At 36.9% G+C, this 18,498-nt stretch overlaps 1 long non-coding RNA gene across 1 annotated transcript in view; it reads right to left on the reverse strand.

The window, feature by feature from the left end:
• LOC141554846 (uncharacterized) overlaps positions 1 to 15,759 on the reverse strand; it is a 118,949-nt gene extending 103,190 nt beyond the window's left edge. The window contains exon 1 of the long non-coding RNA XR_012485982.1: positions 15,544 to 15,759. This is a non-coding gene — a long non-coding RNA (uncharacterized LOC141554846). The remainder of the gene's footprint in view (positions 1 to 15,543) is intronic.
• Between the last annotated feature and the right edge of the window lie 2,739 nt (positions 15,760 to 18,498).

Consider the following 18,498-nt stretch of genomic DNA (forward strand, 5'->3'; position numbering starts at 1 on the left):
CTTTGGGGTCCCATTTGGAGTTTTCTTGGCAAAGATGCTGGAGTAGTTTGTTATTTCTTTCTCTAACTTATTTTATATATGAGAAAATTGAGGCAAATAGGGTTAAGTGATTGTCCACAGTCATTCAACTATTAAGTGTCTGAGGCTGGATTTGAACTAAGGAAGCTATCTTCCTTACTCCACATCCAGCATTCTATCCACAATGTCACCTCGTTGCCCAGGGTAACATTCCTATCCTACAAATAGAGATTTCAAAATATCCCCCAAAACTCAACCAAAAAACTAAACCATATTGTTCACAACTGCTTGAACATTGATCCATCACTATTTAAAGGGCATAAAATGTCAATAGATGTCACTATCCCATATGCTTATTTTATTCAGGTTATATTGAATGAAGAACCTTTAAAAATATAGAGACCCAGCAGAGGAGATCAATTTACATTTGTCATTGCCAACTTAATTTTTAGAATTTTAGCGTCTTTAAATCCTCAGTGGGTGCAACGTATCTTGCTGTCATTTATTATCCCTACTTGATTAGTTAATAGAAATTTTCAGCACACATTACTATAGTAAATTAAGTTTGACCATTTAACTTTAAGGCATTTTAAAAGAATTTCCATATTAGAAATGGCATCTTGTGTGAGGAAGTTTGTGGAATGTAACACCAATGTTGATACCAATTATTGAATCAAAGAGTTGTAGAATTTGGAAGGGAGCTCTCTGGTCATCTGTATACCTCATATAGAAAAAGAACCTTCACTGTAACATTAATTAAGACCTGGAAGGTTATATTGCAATATCTATTTAGAGTAAAGCACATAATGAGCCTAGTCATATGCAGGACACACAGCCATCAGCCAAATCAAATGCACACATATGGTTCAGAGAGTAGAACTTAATGCTCCCAAAACACAGGGCGCTGCCACTTGAGATAAAGCTGTCACCAGCTTCATTAGCTCACACTAGAATTTGGATAGTTATCCTCTAAAGACTTGGTACCAGAGGCCCAGGCAATCAGAAACACTTGGTTGAGTGGGAAAAAACTTGGAACGTGTGGTTTTTCAACCCAAGGGTGGCTGCTTTTACAAAATGAATAAAATGAACATGTTGTTGCTTCTGAAGGCAAATTGTAGGTATAAAGGGGGAAAAATACTAAGAAACAAGATCATCCTAAGAATATGTATGTGTTTTCTGGTTATGCTAAGTCCTGAGGCAGTTCATGCAAGAATGAAGCTATTTCAGCCAAACTTTTTTTTTTCTTATGATTCCTTACACACATCTTTCTCATTTCTATTTTCCTGCTTTTGCATGTCATAAGTGGATTGTAACTACAACATTTATTAAGCTTTTATGATGTACAAAGTAATAACTATTGGGTGTGGTGGTGAATAGTACAATGGGGCACCATTCAAGCAAAGAATGGCAAAAGTCAATCTATCCTTAATGGGATGAGCACTATGAGCCAATTATGGGTCCACCTACCCAATCAATCAACCTAGCTTTCTCAGCATAGTTCACACATAGTACTCAAACACAGGAACAAATCCTGAACTCCCTTTAGAATCCTTGAATGTTTCATAAAAATCTCTAAGCACTAAAATAGTCATAGAAATAATTTTACAACCAGAATCTGCTTCCATCATTTTTTGTACGAAGACTACATTCTATATCTCCCCTCCTACCTACACTCCCTATTCCCTACTCCCCCCTCTCTATTCAAAGCAATTAAGTACTCTCAGAATATAAAGACCTGTATTTGGGTATCCAAGTTTCATTAAGGAAAAAACTGTCATAATCCTTTTTGGATGTGTTGAATATTGGGCCACCTTCTTTTTCATGTGGGTCTCCAAGAAATGGTACTTCAGGTTCAAGAAACTGTTGATTGGTTGTTGTCCTTCACTCTCAAAGATGACAAAATGACATGTTAGAGTCAAATTAACGGTGTCCAGTTGTAGCTGCTCAGAATGCTCTGCCACAGGTTGGATACAAATAGTTTCTATGAACATTTGGGGTGGATTCTCTAACTTTGCCCATCTCATGTTTCTTTTGAGCTAATTCTACTTTGCTGTTAGAGTACAACACTTTCTCTGATGAGGGCAAGCCATTCTGGGTAGATGTCTCCTATGTCATGCAATTAATTCTAAAGTTGTTAAGAGATATCTTGAGGGTTATCACTTTTTCTGACCACTCTGTGAGCACTTGCCCTGCGTGAGTTCTCCATATAACAATCTTTTTGGCAATAGTACAGCCATTTAATCTCTCCTTTCCCACACTTTTCTTCAATCTCCCAAGCACTGAGCTAGCTTGGAGGTGTGTCAGTCTCATTATTCATGAGTATATCCCTGGAAAACATACTGCCAAGGGAAGCAAACTTATCCACAACCTTCAAAACCTCTCTAGTTGCTGTAATCAATGGTTGCATATATGGATGGATGCTGTGCGGTTGGTTGATGGAGAACCTGTGTTTTTTTCTTAGTATTAATTGTTAGGTCAAAATTAGCACGAGCAGCAGAGAACTGATCCATGCATTGTTGCCTCTTTACTTTGGAGGCTGCACAATCATCTGCACACAAAAAAATCCTGCACCAACACTGCCTCCACTTTAGTTTTGGCTTGTAGCCTTGTCAAGTTGAATAATTTGCCATCAATCAGTAGTTAACTTTGATGCCTTATTTGTTCTCATTGATGGCGTTTGATAACATGGCTGAAAACATCATGGGAGCATGGGAGCAAGCACAAGGTCTTGTTTCACTCCATCAGGAACTGGGAAAGCTTGAGAGTGTTGCCCATCGTCCAGAACCCAAACAAGTATACCATCATGAAAATGATGTACTATACTGAGGAACTTCTCTGGGCAACCATATTTTGACATAATTTTTCATGACTCCTCAAGAACGACAGTATCAAAGGCCTTGGTCAAATCTAAATGTTGTATACAGACCTCTGTTCTGCTCCTGGCATTTCTCCTAGAATTTTCAAGCAGCAAACACAGCAATATCAACTATTCCTCAACCCCTTCAAACCTCTTCTTTAGTAGGTGCTTCAGCCAGGGAGTGATTGATTTCAACTTGAGGTAAATGGCCAATGGGCTTCAGCATTGATTGATAATGGTGTGTTGAAGACACTATAGAAGTGTTCATCCTATCTCTCAAGGATCATGTTCTTATACCTAATCAATGTGGCTCCATCAGCACTGAGTAGTTGAGATGCATTGTAGGTCTTTGAGCCATAAATAGCCTTTAGCACATCATAAAAGCACTTTAGATTGTTACTATCAGCAGAAAACTGAATTTCATCTGCCTTCTAACTGAGCCAAAAATCCTGCATCTCTCTAAGTTTTTTCCATTGTACTTTACTTTTGATGGAATCAAATGCTCCCTGTTTAGAGATGCATGAATTATTCTATAGATACACCCTCTGGAGTTCTTATTTTTCATTTAACAGCTTCTGAATTTGCCTATCATTTTCATCAAACTGGTCTTGATATTTGCAAGTATTCTGATGCAGATGAGCAAATGTAGTGCTGTACATCAAATCTGTGAAAGCTGTCCACTCCTTTTCTGCTCCACTGTTGCCAACTGTGTTGGCAACCCTCTGAGTTAGGAACAAACTGTTTCCTCTCAGAGAAACAATCTAATCTATTCACATTCATTCTTCTGGTAGTCTTTGATTTGAGGACCTAGTTGAATGCAAATTTTCAGCTTGGAGAAAATAAGTCTATGATCTGTCCAGCACTCTCTATCATACGTTGCCTTTGTCTATCTCACATCCTGTCTTTTTCCCTTACAATCACATAGTCTATTAAATGCCAAATTTTGCTCTGAGTATGCATTCATAAAGTTTTATTGCATTTAGGTAAATGGAATACAGTGTTGGGGATGAGAAAGTCATGAGATACACAAATCTTCTATAGTAAGTGATCCTTACTGCATCTACTAACCATTTCCAAAAGCCTCAACCAATCTATTTGTTTTTACTAGCTTTTCAGAGTATACGTTTCAAATCAGATACATTTAATGAAACAATTTGGTAAGAAAAGTATCAATAAAATATTCCCTCTATAAACCTGGGGCATACTGTCTTACATAGCATTGGTGAGAAGAGTGTAGTGAACATTCAGAGCTGTTAGATTTCTGTTATCTTCTAGGGAGGTCAATAATCTCTTCTTGGACTGGTTTTCTGTTGATCTTATATAGTGTGAAATGTCTGCCAGGTTCTAGAACTGCTGGACACGTGAATATGTCATACAATTTCTACTAGGTATTGATCTCTGCTAGGCTTTTATTCTAGATGATGTGTCACTGGTCTTAGGGCCATGTGTTTTTTCTGATCTTGTATCTGCCCAAATTCCTTCTCTTGACCTTCCTCTCTTCAGATCTCCTCCTGGCCATCTTAGCTACCAACTGCCCATGTGTTAGCTAAAAAGGTCTCTCCTAGATAAGGCAGGACTAATAACTCTTTAGTCATAGGTAAGACTATAAGCCACTACGGGTCACTAACAGTCAGAAACTAGCAATTGCCCCAGGCCAAGATTAAATATGATTTTAAAAACTTACTTTCTTTCCCTAGGAGACTTTGTTCTTTTCCTAAGCCTTTATCTGATTTAGGGTTAGAAAGGTCTGAAACTCATCACCTAATACCTTTATGGGTGGGTAATTTCAAGGACTCTGCCAAAGAAATTCCATAGAGGAGTGTGTGTATGTGTGGGTCTGACTACATTTTCTCCCTTAGACACCCACATTTTTAAAGCCTTACCCCATAACTACATAGGATCAAGCACTATAATCAAGACTAGTGGGCAACCTTTTCTCCTATCTCCTGCAGTCTTCTAATTATTTTAATGTAGTTGGCCACAATCCCCTCTAGCATGGCTTCCCCTATTTTACTTTCCCTTCTACCCCTCTGATTCTGGGAAGTTTTACATAAGAATCAATTCATATATTTATTAGATAAATTAATTCTCCCTCTTTCTGTCAATTCAGATATCACTTCCTTCAAGATGCTGGTTAAAAACTCATTTACTTTAAAGAAATAGCCCAAACCCTATGTATTGACTTATTCTTTAGCCTATATATCTCTATCTTCTCCACAAGCACTGTACAAGAAATTTGGTTAAATGCTTGCTGAAATTTAAATACACTATCAGAATTTTTCTGATCAATCTAGTTGTCTTGAAGTTATTCTGGCATGATTTGGATTATAGATCTATACATGCAAGGGGCCATACAGGTTATCCTCATTTTACGAAGAATACAAAGTCCAGAGTTTAAAAGGCTTGTCCAGTCATATAGATAGTGTCAAAAGACTTGCACCAGATCCTCTAATTTGAAATCCAATGCCCTCTATCTCCCATAGACTTTCACAATATATCTTTTGCAGAGTGGTGCATTAACTTGTCAAATGAATGAACTTTAGAATAAAAATAGCTGTTTTTCTAAGTCACAAAAATATTATTCCCAAGACCAAAGGATTCATGTTTTTGAGTGTTTCATTTTGGCATACTGATGAAATTTAAGCTGCAACCTCAGCCCCAGCCCTAATAATTCTGTCACTTTCTTTATGTGTCTCTGTGTCTCTCCTCTTCATTAGAACAAAAGGACTCTACTCTTTTCATGCATACCTAGCTGCTGCCCCAAACTTCAATAATCACTTTCTCTTATGGACCTCAGTGGAACAAAAGATCCTTTTACCCTTTTGGTTCATATCTTAATCCAATCATGGGAATTTTTCTGAGATTGTCCAAATTTGTGCAAATCTCTGAAATGATCCAATTTTCTACTCTGCCAATTCCCATTTTGTTTTGCTTTTCCTTATTTTCCCTTCTCTATATAATTTCTCTTCTCTCTCTATTGGGTTGTCTGTCTCCCTTTTTTTTTTTTTTTGAGGCTGGGGTTAAGTGACTTGCCCAGGATCACACAGCTAGGAAGTGTTAAGTGTCTGAGACCAGATTTGAACTCGGATCCTCCTGAATTCAGGGCTGGTGCTCCATTCACTGTGCCACCTAGCTGCCCCCTGTCTCCCTTAAGGAGGAAGCCTGCAGGATACATTACCCCTTACCCCAAGTAAATTACCAAATAAACATAAGGAGGTTTGAGCCTGAATTCTTTCCGAGATGTCACCACGATCCATGTCTCAGTACCCCAACATCTTTGGGTTACTCCAACAATATGACTTAAAATAACGTGGGAAATTGAGGGAAAACACTCCAAATGGCTCTTACATGCTAATTTAAATAATATATATGAGCAGAAGATAGAGCATCAGCCTTAAAGTCAAGAGGACCTGAGTACAAATGGGGTCTCAGACATTTAGTAGCTATGTGATCCTAGGCAAGTTACTTAACACCAATCACCTCCAAAAAAATAATACATATGAATCTAAATGGGCTCTTATTGATCACTACTTCCCTTATTAATTTTTACAAACCATTCATTATATAATATGCTCAAGCAATTAAAATCAAATTTACCAACACCTACCCACATTCATTTTGCTTAAGTCAGAATTAACTTGATAATTGCATTTATTGCATCTCTAGATAACGATGTTGGTTCTTAATGACTCTAAATGGTTCTATGCACTTGAGTTAAACCCATCTGTCCATTTTAAAATAGCTTTGTCACTTTGAATGGCCTATATGAACTATAACATATGTGGACCAGATCACATTATAATGTTCTTATTGCAAAGCCATTTACATGTGAAGAGAGATAGCCCATAGAAATTGATCTGAGAATAACAAATTCTTTACAAAAATCAAAATATATTCCTTGATATCCTGGATAGCTTCTATATAGGAATTTAATTGTGTTTATACTTTTTAAGGGAAAGAAGAGTTGAGTTTTAGTTGAATTCTATACTTCTTTTGCCTAGCTTTAATGTAACAGTTATTCTCTAATCTTTCTAAAATCATCTACCTCAAATATTCCAATTATCTTTTTTAAAAAGTCTCCATGCAACCCTCTTTTTCTTTGTAGAAGTGGGGACTATGATTGTAGAATATTCCAGATAATTTCTAGCTTTTTCAATATATGATTAGGTTTTCTGAACTGTTTCCCCTACCTTTTAAAAAATTCATTGTTATAAAAGATTGCTTTTTGGGAAGATGAGGGAATAAAAATTGGGAAATGTAGGTGACATAAAAACAAGATATCAATAAAAGTTCATACATCTAAGCAAATTTAGTCAGACCTTGCAGAATGGCATAATAGATACTGTTAACTTAGAGTAAGGAAAACAGATTTGAATCTCATTTTTGATATATTCTGAGACTCATGTTTCTTAATACGTAAAATGGGCATAACAATATCTCAAAAAGGTAATAATGTACATAAAGTAAATAACAATATCTCAAAAGAGATAATGATGTATACAAAGTACCTGCAAACCTTAAAACTCTAAGTGTCAGATAATAATAATAAAGCATATGAACAGTGCCTCCTTTTTTCATCTGCTGTGTTCAAAGTACTTACTTTCTCTTGCCAATTTACTGGCTGAGTATTAACTCTGTTTCAGGTCCGAGGCCTGTGGAATGGAAATATGATTTACAGTAATATATTCATTTCAACAAATTTGTTAGCACAGTGGGAAAGGCAATTCACAGGAACTATGGAGAAAGGAAGGGTGCAAGTATGTTTGTTTGTATGAGAACAGTGCCCAAGTATTTCTTCCATTCCTAAATCTTGTGGAGCCAATGTATTTAAGCAGAGAAGACAATATAACCATTGCTCATATTGACCTTTAGACCAGCTCCTTTATAATAGTGTAAAGCGGAGTGGTTTAAAAAGTTCAAGAGAAGCAAAAAGACTTTTTCAGATAGGACCTTGGAGGCTGGTTGCAACATTCAAGAGGCATTTTAGATTGTACATGAGTTCTTATGGTCTCCTGCTATTCCTCCCCTCCAGGAAGGCAAATCAGCAGGCTATGTCTCCACTGTGTCTCTCCCATGCATCTCATGTCTATGATTATTTTTGCTGCACTACTTTGTGGTCTGAGCACAGACGGCACCATAGGGAGTAACCAGTAATAAGTTTGTACATTTGGATTCAACAGAAGCACTGTGCCTGATCTGTGTCTTCTGAGGGCACACCTGCCCTTGGCAGGGTGCCAGTAAGGGCTGGTACATGACAAAAAAATCAATAACAACAATAAAAAGCATCAACTAAAATGTGCCTTTCCTTATTTTTTATGCTCAAAAATTGGTCCAAATTTTGTCTGATCTATAATACTTCATTAATGTCATTAGATATAATCTTTATAAGTATTTTAAATGTACAGTCTTTTTAAAAAAAATCAATAGTATTTTATTTTTCTGATTATGTGTAAAGATAGTTTTCAACCTTCATTTTTATAAAATTTTGTGTTCCAAATTTTTTTCTCCCGTTCTCTCTTATCCACCCCCCCCCATCACCAAGGCAGCAAACAATTTCATATAGGTTATACATATATGATCATTTAAAACATATTTCCATATTAGTCATGTGAAAGAAAAATCAGAGCAAAAGAGAAAAACTGTGAGAAATAAAAAACAAAAGAAAAGGTGAAAATACTATGCTTTAGGGAAAGACTCAGGAAGATGTCAGAGTAGGTTGGTAAATTTCAAGCTCTTCTGATTTTCCCCACAAAGAGGACAAATTTGCACCTCAGGGTAAAAATAGATGTGAAAAATCAAGACGACTTGGGGCAAAACAGGGGTCCTCCTGACACAACTTGAGAAGATCTGAAGAAAGTTTCTATAGATGATTAACCTGTATGAAGTACAAATATCTCTCTGCTAGGTCAGAAGAAACATCAAGTGGGGAACCCTTGGGCTAGCTGGGTATGGGTAGGAACCACAGAAGCTTTCAGCTCCTGAACTGTTTGTTGAGTTGGGGTTTGAGTCTGGGAAGACTGATTGAACCTGGGCTGTTTGGAAATGCTGAGCCCAACTGTGCTGCTGAGAAGCGGCCCTGTGCAAGTAGGAACCAGCTCCTAGTGAGTGCAGAAGCAGTGGGGTGGGAACCCTGCTGATGGTGGGCACTTGAAGGAGTGTGGAGCTCTTGTTTAGAGGTTCCTGATCAGAGTGGAGAGCTGAAGGGAAGCTTGAAACATCATTCCCCCCACATCAGGAATGGAGGTACTTATACTAATATTGCTTATTAAAGAGAAAATGAACTGGCAAAGTAGAAAGAACTCCACCATTGAAACATATGGGAATAGGGAAGACTGGGATTCATCTTCAGAGGAGGACACTTTATTAAAATAAGCTTCTACCCCAAAGAGGTCTCTGTCCATAGAAAATTTAAGGAAGAACTCAAAAAAGAAATCATGGACAGAACCAGCTACATCCAGAAAAGGAACACTGGGAAATGAGTGTAAACTGTTATTTTTACCTTCTGAATCCAATTCTTCCTGTGCAACAAAAAATTCGGTTCTATACACATATATTGTATCTAGAATATACTGTAATATATTTAACATATATAAGACTGCTTGCCATCTGGGGGAGGGGGTTGGGGGAGGAAGGGAAAAAATCTGAATAGAAGTAAGTGCAAGGGATAATGTTGTAAAAAATTACCCATGCATATATACTGTCAAAAATGTTATAATTATAAAATAAAATAAAAATTAAAAAAAAAAAAGAAATCAAAAATCAAATGAGATACAGTGAGGAAAATCTAAAGAAAAACAATTAAAACCATCCAAGAAAAACAAGATTATGAAGAAAAAGTTAACCAACTAGAAAAGGAAGTACAGTGTCTCAAAAATGAAAATAATTCTTTGAAAATTATAATTGGGCAAGGTGAAGCCAGTGAAACTGTGAGAGACTAAGAAATAACAAAACAGATTATAAAGAATGAAAAAATAGAACAGAATGCGAAACATCTTATAAGAAACATGATAGATCTGGACAACAGATCAAGAAGAGAAAATATAAGAATAATTGTACTCATAGAAAGTTGTAAACAAAAAGAGAATCTTCACACAATAATGCAGGAAAATAATCCAAGAAAATTGCCCTAGAGTGATAGAACATAAGGGGAAAGTACAAATAGGGAAAAAAAAATCCACTGATCACCATCTCAAAGAGATCTTTGTGGAAAACACACAGGAATATTATTGCCAAATTTCAAAGCAAAGAGAAAATTTTGTAAGAAGCAAGAAAAAAAATTCAAAAACACTGGACCTACAATTAGAATTGTACAAGACTTATTAGCAATTACAATAAAAGACCACAGGCCCTGGAATCATATCTACTGACAATCAAAAGAACAAGACCTGTGGCCAAAAATGTCATATCCAGCAAAATTATCTATAATTTTAAATGAGGAAAAAAATGGACCTTCAGTGAACTTGCAAGTTTTCAGGACTTAATATCAACCAAATCTGAACTTAACAGAAAATTTAATATATAAAAGCCAATATCAAAGATCAGTTTTAAGGAACTTTGCATAGACAAGCTGTTTAAACATGAGCAAATTGGTTTTGTTTTTGTTTTTTATATGAGAAATGAATATGAAATATTTAAGATTCACATCAACAATAGAGTAGCTCAAAAAAAAGGTTAGCAGAATTAAGGCAAAAATAGTAAACATGTTATACAAATGAGTGCCGAGGAAGAATAGATACAGAGGCATGAGGAGGAGGGTATTCTGAAAACTTACTCACATTGGGAATGGGTCCAATAGGCAACACTACACATATAAATTGAGAATTTATACCAAATGATATGATTATTTTAGTATGGTCATTTTTTTCCTGCAGAACTGTCACCCCTGCCACTACCCAACTATAGTCTTCAATACACCTGGGCTAAAGCCTATCCGTAAAGAGTGTGGAGCAGTCCTTGCGTTATCCCACGCCCATTCTCTGGGAGGATAAAAGAGGGCAGCACCCCAGAGATAGAGAGTCTTGTCTGGGCCAGACTTAAGGCCGCTCTCCGGAGGAAGAACAAGTCTCCTCTAGACCAGAGAGCGATTGGCAGTTTCTGGAGACAACAGCACATTACATATTGGCGCCCAACATGGGGCGAACTTGAAAATTGATGCTAGATTACTTCTTCATCTTACTCAGGTGAAAGTAGCAGAGTCTGGGTTTAAATTCAGATCTTTTGGTTCTAAGTTCAACTTTCATTTCACTACAAAATACCACCAAATTTACTTGGCAGATCAAATATCCAAATTAAATATCTATATAATAGATATAGAACTGGAAGGGAAATGAAAGGTTATTTGCTATCAGCCAGCTTTCTATAGGATATGGATATGAACATTCTAAATATTTCTGCCTTGAAGAGCTAAGAAGTTGCAACACAAATCAAGATTTAATTAATTAATAATCAATTGATAGACATTTATCCAGTACTTACTATGTATAGGGAAGACACTGTGCTAAGTGATGGGGATACACAAGAAAGCTGAAAATGGGGGTGAGAAGGAACTGAGAAGAAATAGGATAAGAGATCTAGAGCAATGGAAAAGTCATTGAAGTCCCTAATTAAGAAGGTGAGAAATGAGATTTTCTGAGCTGAATTCCCTTCTTAAATGGAGGTTTTAGAATTCATGGTTCAATCAGCAGGATAGAGGGTAGGGTGGTAAAAAGAAAGAGCACTAAGACTGATGGGTTGAACATCATTTTTAAGGTTCCTTTCTCCAAATCCCTGCAGCAACACACCCAAAGATTGTAGATAACACAATGGATGTGATTTTCTCCTCACTGTTAAGAAGATAATCAAAATTAAAAAAAAAAAAAAAAAAGACCTGCTTAGAGTTCTTGGCTGCCCATAAATAGCATTTACTGAAGGACTAACTTTTCAAATATCTTTCCTTTTAAAATGGAAAATACATCTGCTTTGGGTTTCTCATGAAGCTGCTAAGTACTCCTAGCAAGTGTCAGATGGGTAATTCTAGATGATGAAATGAACAAGGACAAAAACAACTTAGACAACATATGATTCCTGAGATATGACTTAAGATTAGCAGGCTAAGCAACAGCTGGACAGCAAGGGCGTTCTAATCCTTGGCTTAATTGCTTAATTTTCTAGTACTTATGAAGATAGATTCACAGGGCATACTTCTTTAAAAGAAAGCTCTTTGTTGTTGTTTAGTCATTTCAGTCCTGTCCAACTCTTCATGACCCCATTTGGAGTTTTCTTGGCAAAGATATTGGAGTGGTTTTTGTCATTTCCTTCTGTAGCTCATTTTACATCTGAGGAAACTGAGGCAAACAGGTCTAAGTGACATGCCAAGGTTATATAGTAAGTATCTGAATCCATATTTAAAATCAGGTTTTCCAGATTCAGGCCTTTATTCACTGAGCTATCTAGTTGTTCTGGAAGAGACCAAAGAGGCCATTTCATCCAACCCTTTCATTTTATGGGTAAGAAAATTGAGGTTTAGAGAGGTTGATTTACCTCCAGTCACATAGGTGAAGGAGAGAAGATTTGAACCAAAGTTCACTGATTTTCTTTTTTTACAATCTCATGCTGCGTCCCCAACATATTATAATAACAGTTATACAGTGCAGGTATCCTAAGGCCCATAAACTTAAAAATTATTTTATAATTATATTTCCACAGTTTCCACATATGTATTTCACTTTATGCACTTAATCACATTGTTTGAGAGGTTCCATAGGCTCCACTAGACTGTCAAAGATATATTAAAAAGTTAAGAACCTCAAAATTGTGTCACACAGAACCTCATTATCTCAGAATTAGAAGGGTGTTCAGAGGTACATATATTGGTCATTGTGCCCTGATGGACTTGGAGTGAATGTAAATAGCAATTGTTACTGTTTTGGCCAGAGAGGGTCTTTTCCTCTCAGATTGTAATTTTTTTTTTTTTTGGCTAGGTTAAAGAGGCCATTCTAGGTGGGATTTTGATCTCCCTATTCCAGGGTCAGATTGGTTGATCCAGTCAAGTCATTCAGGACCATTCAATCATCTCAGTGATGTGTGAATGGGCTCCAAATTGCTCAGGCCAAAAGTCCTACTTACCACCCCTAATATGGTATGATTAAAGCAGGATTATAGGGGACATACACAAAGTTCCATACAAAGGCCTCTTCCTGAAAACCTCAGTAAACTGGCCAGATTCTCTTATGCAAATATTTTTCTTACAACTGGTTTCTCAACAAGCTGCTAAGTGGTTCAGTGGATAGAGCCCTGGTGTCAGGAAGACCTGAATTCAAATCCATCCTTAGATACAAATAGCTGTGGAATTCTGGGAATATCACAGTCTCAGTTTGCTTCGGTTTCCTCATTTTAAAATGAGAACAATAATAGTACCTAGAGTTGTTGTGAGAATAAAATGAGACAATAAAGTGAAAAGCACTTTGCAAACCTTAAAGTGCTATATAAATGCTAGATATTTATTACTGTTGTTTTTGCTGTTGTTATTTTATCTTTTGTCATCAACCTTTTCCTTATCCAATCCATTTTCCACTAAGTAAATTTCTTAGAAAAAAATGTCTAGCCATGTCTTTTTCCCTCCTTTCCACCCTCCCCTCCCAAAAAAAGTCAGTGGCTTTCTAGAGATAAAACAAAGCCTAAATAAAGAACATTGAACTCTTCACATTAGGCCCTTAACCACATGTTATATTCCAACCAAAGTGGCAGGTTATATGGTACTCTGAACTCAGTCGTCCAACTCTTCCATCTCTGTCTTTGTACAGGCTGTTTCCCAGTCTTAGAAAGCACTTCTTTTTCAATTCTGTCTCTGAGAAATCCTCTTAGCCCTGAGACATTTGGGTCTATCATGATCTTTCAGCCTGAAAGCATTTAAATCATTGCTAAGAGTTCTTAAGAGGAAGACAGTCAGCCTGAGAGACTGAGAAGGAGTGGGGTTACAAGAGCTAGGCAGCAGCAGCAGTGTGGAGATTATTTCTAGTCCATCCCTGAATTAAGCAAGCTAGATGAGAAAAGAACCATCAGTAGTACAGTGTCTAACTTTTGGATAAACCTAACAATAATCTCAAATTATTCTTAAGACTGAGATAATGCCTCTGAACTGAGTGTAACATGTCCGTCAAATTTAAACGCTTTTTATGCTTGTTTACATTATGTAAACTGCCTTCTCAGTAGATTTTTCTGTTGTTGCCCTGCTACCAAAATATTCCTATTCATCAATAGCTTTGTACATATTATCTCCCAGTAGAACAGAAGCTCCTTGAGGATAGAGACTGGTTTTTGTTTATGTTTCCCAGTCCCTAAAACAAAATCTTGTATATAGCAGGTGCTTATTAACACTCAATACAATTTAATTGAATTTCTCTTTTAATTTTTTTTTTTAATCCTTATTTGCCTTGGTCATGATTCTGGCAGCCAAGTGTTAGTTATTTCAATCTACTAAACATATATATATATATATATATATCTCCACAGGAACATAAGCTTTTCCAACAAATGATGCATCAGAACATATTAAGCCAAAAAGAGAGAATTCAGATCATATAATTCAAAAGCTGGAGACCTCTGGGCCATGGATTCTGGGGTCTTAGTTTCTTCATACATAAATTTGAACTTTTGACTAAATCATCCCTAAACTCCCTTCAAAGGCTAAATTGTATGATTTAATGTAACATTCAGTTTCAAAGCAAGAATGAGATTTCAGACTTTCTTTGTGTCCCCGTGGGTAGGGACGGTGTTTATTCAACATTAAATGTTTTCCACATTTTACATTATGTGCTAAAGGAAATGAGAACATAAATGATACACTTGTCTTGTTTTCAAGCAATTTGAAATGTCTGGATTATCTCCCACCCACCTCTAACACTAGTCTAGTTGGTATCTTGCATGTAGGAAGCACTATTAGAGCTTGTATTTAAACTGTTTTTGATCTCACATCAAATAAAGCACACACATGTTTTGAAATTGTAATTGAAAAATGTTTGAGTCCAAATTTCAGAAAGGGAGGGGAAAAGATAAGATTCTTAAAAATCTGTGGCCAGCAAAGAAAACAACAGACAAAAACCTTTTCGTTACAGAAGTATTTGGGGGAGAGTGTTGTTTTTGGGAAGCAATCATAATGACAGAAAACGGCCAAACCACTAAAATATTAATAAAACTTTTTTTTTTTTTAAATTAAAGGTATTGACCAGAGCAAGCAATAAAGGCGCTATCCCTAAGAAAAAATACCGTTCAGTAGAGAATTCGAATTGTATGACAGATCGGAAGAGAGATTCCAAAAACAATTATTTACAAGCAAAGTATTTGGACATTTTACAGGAAGGGGGGAAGGAGGAAGGATTCCTCCTTCACAACATAAAGCAGTGCTGGAGAGTTCACTGGTGAGAGAAAGGAGCACAAACTGAATAGATACAAATCTATTTCCAAGAAGGCAATTATGGAATGTACTATAAGAGAGATGTATGTTTCAGATCATTCGATATTAAAGATAGCAATTAACTTTGGAAAAGCAGAGAAGTTCAGGGAGGGGTGCGGGGGACTGAACACAATGGTCTTTTTCTTTTTTCATTTTTCTTTTTTCCCCCCCCGCTTTAGCACAGGAAGCGAGGAAGGTGATGGCTAAGGGAGATAACTAAAGGGCACGGAGTACTTACTGCTTTTCTTTCATTACGTTCCAGGTTTCAGAGAGAGGCTGAAAAGAGGCTTGAGGCAATGGGGAGCTGAAGCCAGGCAAAGTGGTTTAGGGAGAAGAATCTGGACGTACTGGGGAGTTTGAACAAAGGCACCGGGAGGGGGGCAATCGGGAGCAGGAGCCCGGCAAAACAGTTTAAGGAGAAGAAACAGCCCCCGGGAGAGGCTGAAAAGAAGCACGGGGCAATCGGGAGCGGGTGCCGGGCGAAGCAATTTGGGGGAAAGAATCCGTGCACGGGGGAGGTTAAACTAAGACACCGGGCAAATGGGAGCAAAAGTCGGTCCAAACTGCTTAGTGCGTGCAGCAAACTAACGGGATATGGGTGAGAGGAGAAAAATTATAATACCCGGTACAAATTAAAAGAGACATAGAGAAATGTGGAGAAAGAAAACAAAGGGTTTTGAAAGGTGAAAGGAAGAACCTTTTTCTTTCTCTTTGCCAACACAATTAGCTGGAAGATGAGGGCAGGAGAGTAGTAAAGATTTTGCAAAATGAAGAGGAATTAATTGCCTGAAAAAAGAGTTAAGAAATAAAGAGAATATCTCCTTGCATTTATTGAGTTATACAGGAAGGGAGGAGAAAAGAGGGCCCTCCCGTAATAAAAGACTTCGAATTTCCCCACGAGATGTTAACAACACAGGCTGAACTGGAGAATTAAGAAGCAAAAGTAATTGCTGGACAAGCAGCAGAGTTCTAAGAGCTTCGGAGTGGCAGGATCCTCCCCAGATCATTGTACAGAATCTGCAGACACTTGAGCCTTTGACAGATGCTTCCATGACAATACTGGCGCGGGAGAAGCTGGGTCTAGGAGGCCAGGAACTATTTTATTATAAGAAAGGGAAAGAGGTGGAAGAGGGTATAGGCCATGAATACTAGAGAGTTAGAGCTGTGAAATAGGTTTGTCAGAACTCTGACTAACTACCAAGACTAGGGATGGTGGTAACCCGCAGGATGATGGGATATCTAAAGGCCTGGAACTGGTTCCGAAAGGAAGACAGGTGAGGGCTGCTTAGTCACCTTGAGAGATAAAAAGCAGAGCCACTAACGGGTCAGGGAACCTAATGAACTTGGATCTAATGAAGCCATTTGAAAGGAAGAGGCATTTTTTGCCTGCTGTTTTAAACGATTCATTTGCAGCCATTGCCTTGTAAGCTTGTGAGAGACTGGATTGTGACTAATAATAATGGGGGAGAGAGGGAAAAGGTAGAGCTTTAAAACAAACAAAAACAAACAACTTTGTGTTAAAAAGGCAAGCAAGGACTGGCCTGAAAGAAGCATCCCTCAAATGTGATTTTTAAACAATAAACAGCAAACACCACTCTGAGAATTAAAACAGGCAGACAGTCTCAATTAACTTCCTGGTATGCACTAATTCTTTTCCTTAATATTAAAAGCAATGATGGGGGCCAACTAAACATCTATCTGGGCAAGTTCTTTAATCTCGGTACCTCAGTATCCCCATTAGCAAAAACGAGGGAGTTGGACTTAATGTCTTCCAAGGTTTCTTCCGGCTCAAAATCTCTGATCTAATGATAAAGGCCACTAAAGAAAAAGAAGGGAAAACGAATTCAGGAGTAAGAGAGAAATGGAAAATTGGTTAATGTACAGAGATGAAAGTCGTGATTCAGTTGCTCTTGCATCAGACGTTTTTAAAAGGCAGAATGTGAAAGTGGAGACACTTTGATTGAAAATGAAAATGGTCAATGGTCACTGGTAATATGAAGACAGGAAAAGATGCATTTTTGGTAATAGTTTCATTTAAAATTTCTCTGGAAACCAATTCTCCCTTTTTTTGCCATTCCAGGAAAAGCTTTTAATATTTTTAAAAAAGTATTAAGGGGGAAGGCAGAGAAACAAATCAATGATGTAGTGAATAGAGTACTGAATTTGGAGTGAAGAAAATCTAGTTTTAAATCCTGCCTTTGACATTTGGGGAGTGTTTTTTCTCCTCCATCTTTCTGTGTGACCATGGCAAGGTTGTCTGACATCTTTGAGCCTCAATTTTCTCTTTTGTAAAATGGAGATAAAGGATTATTGTGAGGTTCTAACACGTTAAATTAAAAATTTTAAAGCATTGAATAACAGGTATTGTTCTCATTATTATAACAACAGTGATTATTTTAAGTGCTTTAGAAATCATAGCATGTTATACATAGAATATCATAATTGTTATTAATAAATTATAATTAATAATTTCATTTTGGTCCAGAGTTATGATTTCATCTGTTCAGGAATTCTTAAGGAGAAGACTTTCTCTACCAATGAAGATGACAGCTATTCTGTAATGGCATTATTTAGAATAATGAGAATTTAGGCAACTTCCCTAGCACTACACAGCCATCATGTGTCATAGGTAGAACTTGAATTCTACACAATTAGAAATAATAATAATGACCTTGCTTCCTTATCTTCAGAATAGGGTTATTCTTATGGATTTTCTAATATTCTCTGCTTCATTAATAGGAATTAAAAAAAACAAAACAAAAACCAAACCCTTTCTATAATGCTAGTATTGTGGCACAAGCCCCAAATTGTCATATGGACAAAACTGTATGTACCTTTTATGTACCTCTATGTAACTGAGAGGCATTACAGAAGTTAGTGGATAGTGGGCCATTCTTGGAGTGAGAAAGATTTAAATTGAAGTCATAGATGAGTGGCTGAGAGGTACAATGGAAGTTTCCCACATGAATAAAGTTATAGATATGGTCCTCCCCGCCTTGCAAAAAAAAATAAGTAATTCTAAAGATGGAGAGATGTGGAATCCATGTAACAGTTACTGCTACTATGGGTACTATTAAAATCAAGGTTTTTTTCTGAAGTGAATATCAGATTAATTGATATTGAACAGAGTTTAGCAAGAGATCTGTTTGGATCTGTCTCAGAGCCCAGACTCTTGGTCTCTAAGTTTCTTCAA

The sequence above is a fragment of the Sminthopsis crassicaudata genome, chromosome 1, assembly GCF_048593235.1.
Source record: "Sminthopsis crassicaudata isolate SCR6 chromosome 1, ASM4859323v1, whole genome shotgun sequence".
Lineage (NCBI taxonomy): Eukaryota > Metazoa > Chordata > Mammalia > Dasyuromorphia > Dasyuridae > Sminthopsis > Sminthopsis crassicaudata.